At 47.4% G+C, this 6,000-nt stretch overlaps 1 pseudogene; it reads left to right on the top strand.

The window, feature by feature from the left end:
- The first annotated feature begins 541 nt into the window (after positions 1-541).
- On the top strand, positions 542-3,149 carry LOC117194391 (annotated as a pseudogene).
- Positions 3,150-6,000: the final 2,851 nt, after the last annotated feature.

Raw genomic sequence — 6,000 nt, 5'->3', positions numbered from 1 at the left:
AGGATCGAACAAGGTGAAAATGAGCAGTGTACGAATTAAACATTTTACCATTTAACCATTTGGTAATTTGGTAAACCATTTTTTTGTGAAGCTCAAGACTCAAGCCACGGAGTACCATTAATAATACGAAAATGTACAGTAATTAGTATCTGATCTACATCCATACAACATTGAAATGCAGCCCTGAATATCGCTCCGATTATAATCGGGAGACAGCTCTGCTTTTCACTTTGAATTCCGGTTTGAGCAGGCGACGACTTTCAGTGTGAAAATCCGAACAGTCATCCTTTCGAAAATTGTGCCAGCGAGCGGAGCTCATGTAAAGTGGAAAATTAAATATAAAAATTAAAATTCCTCTCAGAGTCGTAGTGAGAAGTGTCGAACAAAATATTCTAAAACTGTATTTAGCACGCGCGTGTTCTCAAGTAAGTTCACACATATTTAAAGTGAAAAATTTCGCATTTGCCGCACACACGAACACACGCATGCACACACAAACGCCGGTTTTGTGAACTCACTTGACGAAAAGATAGAGCGAGAAGAAAAAAGTTGCCAAATCAAAATGGTCACCGAGCCGAAGTCCGTTGAGCCCAAGGTCAGCACCAAGGAGGCGCAGTGCCAGTCATCGGACTGCGAGACTTCCCAGTAGGAGCCGGTCTCGCAAGTAAGCAGCCCGAAGGGCGCCCGTGTGGGGATCTTCAATGCCGAGGACTTCTTGTCGCGTGCTCAGATGAACGACAAAATCAACAACATCTTGCGCTCGACCACCAAGCCGCCCAACGGGGTGCGCCAGCGCTCCGTCTACACCAACAACCCATCGCCGGTAAGTGAAATTCCAAGCAATAACGTGAAAGTTTCATCAATTTTCAGACATTTTGTTTTACAAAACTGCCGCATCATCGCGCTAGCTGGGTATCAACAGCGAGTTAACAGCCGCCGCAGTCTTAACAGCTCGGCAACAGCAGCATTGCCACATCACCTCATAGGCCTCTCCTGTTATTTCAGACCTTCTTATTTTCCGTCTCGCTCTTTTCCACCATTGCTCTCTTACTTTCCGACTTTAATATTCGAATTTTCCTTCTCTCTTCCCCCCTCTTCTCTTCTCTTCTCTTCTAATACTATTGAAAATAGTTTGGTTAATTTCTATAAAAATCAAATGCAAATTGGGAAAAATGCACACACGTATGTAAATACATATATGTATGGTTGTATGTATATGCATGCGTTAACAGAATGTCGACAGAATGTTCGCAACAGTTTCAAAGTCATTCGCTTTCTGCGCTGCTGACACTTTCTCTCGTATCTGTCGTTTTCTCTCCTGCCGGTATTCAATTATTTTCTGGCACTTTCACTTCCTCACCTCTTCATTTCCTTCCGGATCTAACTTCCGCTACTACCTCTCGCCTTCTCATCCCCCCTCCCTTAGCAAGCAAGCTTGCGTGTCGGCATGACTGGGGGGCAGCTGTCCCAACGCATGAGCAACATCTCGCTGTCCTCCGGCACGGACTCCGTGGGCCACATGGATCGCGGCAGCAGCTCCAGTCTCGCTAGCAGCGCCACCGTTGGCACCAACACCATCACCAGCGGCATTTCCAAGGAGTGCGCCAATTACCCCGTTGGCAGTCAGTCGGCCCGTCCATACGTCCAACTGCCGGGCATACACATTTCCAACCCTCCCCAGTACGGGCCAGGAAATATGCAGGAAATAGACGCTGGCAAAATGGCGCACAACGGCAAGGCACTCACAGGGCGCTACAATGCTACGCCCACCTATGGCTTCGACAACGAGCAGAACTACTGCCTGGTAAGGGGCTCTTGCATATCTGTAAATCTAGCCGATTCTATGCTCAATCTCAGAATTCCCAACAGTTGCCGTCTCCAATGCCCCCTCCACCATACGCCTTGGCACGCGTGAGCAGCACCCGCAACTTCGAGCTCGAGAACCACACACCGCCGGCATGTCCCGGCTCTGGACCCATTGCCATGACGAACGGCACCATCCAGTTGCGCCTCCGCGATGGCGTGCGGTGAGTGTGGACGCCCCCAGCCCCTTGGCTCTTCTTTAAGACCGACCCCTAATGTTAATACCTTTCTTTGCATGAAGCAGCATTGACATGACTCTGGACAAGGCGGTGCGCGTGCTCAATCAGCGCAGCATGGTGGCAGTTGCTCTATCACGCAACTGCAGCAACTCGGCTTTGATCCACCCCAATGGACGCATCTTGCAGAGCGGCGCTAAAGTCGAAATAGTCACCTACGACGGCATGAAGGGCAATAACTTTGTGTGAGTGGGAATGGCCCTTACCCCAACGTGTCATCTTTTGAATCCTTTGAATTATCTTCCCATTACAGTCGCTATGCCAAGATGTGGTACAAGGGTGTGAGCTTCACCAGCGAGGCGTGCGCTCTCATCTACCTGGTGGACACAGCCGGGACGCGCACCACAACCGACACTTTCACCGATCTGACCAAGGACTACACCCTGGCAGTGTTCTATGAGTGAGTCCCCCCGGCCAATTGCATCGCTTCTTATTTGGCTAATTTCGATTTAATTCCCGAACTTCTCGCAGCGACTCGCGCCATGGTCCCTCTTATATGGCTGAAGCCCATGACGTGATTGCCAATTCAGCTTACACCTGTACCGAGGATGGCACTGAGATCTATGACATAAGCGGATTTCGCATCACCCAGGCAGCCGATGGCCTGGTGAAGGTCACTCGTGTGGACAACAAGTGCTTGATTCGCACCAGTCCCGGCAATGGATCGGCCACTTTGACCACACCTGGCATCCATTGCACTGCCTCTCTGGGCAAGACCTCGCATCTGTTTGTTCGGTGAGTGTCAAACCGATGCTCTCAACCTCCCCCTCCCCCTCGCCCGTCATCCTGCTCTGCTAACTTCCGTTCTGTTCTGTCCTTTGTAGTCGCAATGAGAAGCGCATGCACTTCGATGGATCCTGTTTCATTGTACGCAACGCAGGACACTCCGCCGGCTTCAATGAGAACAACCTGCTCATTGTCTACTGAGCGGCGTTCGTAGTCCGGAGATAGAAACGGTGCAGTGGTAGCCCATCCCACACGCACACACTCACACATGTCAACACATTTCACCTGGAACACATACATAGACACCTACAGCAGCACACTTGAGGGACCTTGACGTGGAGAGAGGGATTCAGTTAGGATCCCGGAATTTAGGAATATCAAAATCAATTTGGGAAATAAGTTAGAAAGCAAATATGTTCGTACAAAAACCAGCACCACACCACACCACACACACACACCTCAGCGAAGGAACTCAGCCCAGTCCTATCTGGGTTCCGATTGCTCGACATGGGCGCAACACAACCACACCACCAACCCCCAGGGAATACTAGTTGTCTTTCGTTTACCATTGCCTACATTAATATCATGCGTGTATTACTAGTTGTTATTGCAAATCGGGTGCGCTTTCCTGCTTCCCCAAATCAGTTGGCCAAATCAGACCGATCTCAAGCTGAAGCGGAACCAATCAGAGCCGAATCGCATCGAACAGGGCCGTGCCAGCGTTTGGTGTTCAAAAAAAGAAACATCGTTTTTCTACTCGTTTCCATTTCGGCTTTTTCAGTTCTTCTAAATTGTTTCTTTTACGCAGTTCAGTTCTAAATTTTGTTTGATAGACTTTAAAAAGAAATATCTGCCAAAAAAAAAAATTTACAAAATTATGCACAGTTGGTGCGTCTGATTAAGCAACGTGTATTCAACAATTATAGTAGATCAGAGGACTAGTTCTCTTGGGCGTTACGTTTAGGCAACGTAACGCCAGTGCCGATACATTATTTCTAAGCTACCAGTTCTTTCAATGCAATCCAATACTGTTCATCCACACCCGTAGCATACAGACACTCGAACACGTAACCCATAATCACACACACCGCACACTCTTTACAAGAGGCAAAAGAAAGTGAATTATTTGCAAGTGGCACAGCGCCAGCCACAGTTAAAACAGCCACAGGACACACATGAAAGATAGAACAGATCCTGTGAAAGGTAGAAAGTGAGAGTTTATTAAATTAACCCCAATTGTAATTTGATTAAAAGACACTTGTCCTGTGAGGAGGACAATGAAAGAAACCCCCATACAAACACAAAACATAGGCTTAATATATACATAAATACGATGGGATGTCCAATTATAATACAAAGTTAAGCCCAGTGTGAAAAACCGGGATTAGCCTTACGTCAATCTCCAACACCTAAATTTTCTATCATGTAAAGAGAAATTCATGTGCCCGAAAATCAATACTATGGAAGTATAATAAATTTAAAATGCAATCGGTTCATTCAATAAATAAATTTATTCCTCCAAAAGAATGGTAGAGCAATGGAGCTCGTTTCGTTTCCTACCCTCCATCCTTTGCTAATTTCTTGGTGGAAAGAAAATGTCGACTGCCTCCGGCCCCGTGCCTTTATGTGTTCGAGTATTTATGTACCTTCTGACATACATGGCCGGGGGTATCGTAAATTTACAACAAAATACAACTCCATGGGCCCTCCTGGCCCCCCTCAGGCGGAGCTTGGCGTTTACGCCGTCACCTGAAGTGCCATCAGGAGTTGGACAATTTCAGGCCCTAGACGACAGTTTGGTTCGGTTTCCCATCTTTAAGAGCACTTGGAATTTAATCATTTAAATTTCTGTGAGGATTTCCAAGAAAATAAATTTGAATATCTGCCGCTATAGAGTTTATATTTAAATCCGATTTAATGTAAAAGCGGACTACGCTCTTCCATTTTGAAGGGACTTCGGATAAGCCCTATCTTCGGAGACATCGGGATATGGAAGACCTTTTTGATCTCCAAAAACCAAGCTTCGCGGGGATACAAATATTTCGTTGAATTTTTAATCGTACATTTACGACACAGCTGTTTTTATTTTATCGTAGCGTGACAACCCTGGGCGGCCAGTGTGTACACTCTTTTGGACTACAATATTGTTTGTCTTGCTGTTGACAGCGGTAAATTAGGCAAATGGAAAGAAAAGTACATTGATATTTAATTAGTAAAATGTCTTGAGCCTTGTCGTTACCTGCAAACAAATCCAAATGCACAGGGATATCGGATCGACTGTCATGCAGACTAAAGTTTCCAACAAACTTAACCTGGAGCTGGAGGTGGAGGTAGGCACGCGGCGCGGATGCTACAGCGCTGGCTGTGGCTGTTGATAAAGATTATTGGATAATGTCTTGGCGGAACTATCTGCCACGTCTGTCTCTGTCATAAGAAGAAAGTTGTTCCATGGTTAGAGATACACAAAGAGAGAGAAAGAGAGATGCATACGGAAAGTGTGTGAAAGCGTGGAGCAGTGAGAGCGGGTGCGGAAGCCACAGCGTGGATACAGAAGCAGCGGTAAGTACAAATAGCCCAACCAGGGAAGGATCAAAATATTGATGTCTGGAATGGCTTTATTCAAGTGTGAGAGCCTAACTGGGACTCGTGCGAGCAAAGGACCGACCCCACATATGTATCTGTGGCATATTCAATGCTCACGCTTGTGTGACTGCGCCCCTGCGAGTCCTTGTCTGCATCCATTTGCCGCTCGCACCCGTGTGCCCAACATCAAAATCTTTTCACACTTAATTGGGCGTAAAATTAAACCAGAATTGATTAGAACACTTGAATGACAACAGCCGTGGCCGTGTTGCTGATGTCAATGGCATCAGAGAGAGCCGCATCCTGCCAGCATCCAAGCCCCCAAGCCTCCAAGCTCCCAGCTCCCACTCCACCTCCTGCCAGCAATTCCGCTGGCATTCTAAGCATAAACAAACTTTTTGGTTTCGATTTTCCCCAGCTGACGCACGGCACGGCAAGGCACGGCACGTCGGTGACTTCGGCCACGTTCCTGCCGCTTCTCGGGGCTCCTGCCACTTCCGAAGCCGGGCACTCCCGAGACAGAGCGAACTAATTGCTGCTGGGAACTTCCCTGGGGAGGCTCCCCCGCAACCCTGTTTTTCATCGGAAAGTT

The sequence above is a fragment of the Drosophila miranda genome, assembly GCF_003369915.1.
Source record: "Drosophila miranda strain MSH22 chromosome Y unlocalized genomic scaffold, D.miranda_PacBio2.1 Contig_Y3_pilon, whole genome shotgun sequence".
NCBI classification, from domain to species: domain Eukaryota; kingdom Metazoa; phylum Arthropoda; class Insecta; order Diptera; family Drosophilidae; genus Drosophila; species Drosophila miranda.
This window is presented reverse-complemented; position numbering and strand designations above follow the sequence as displayed.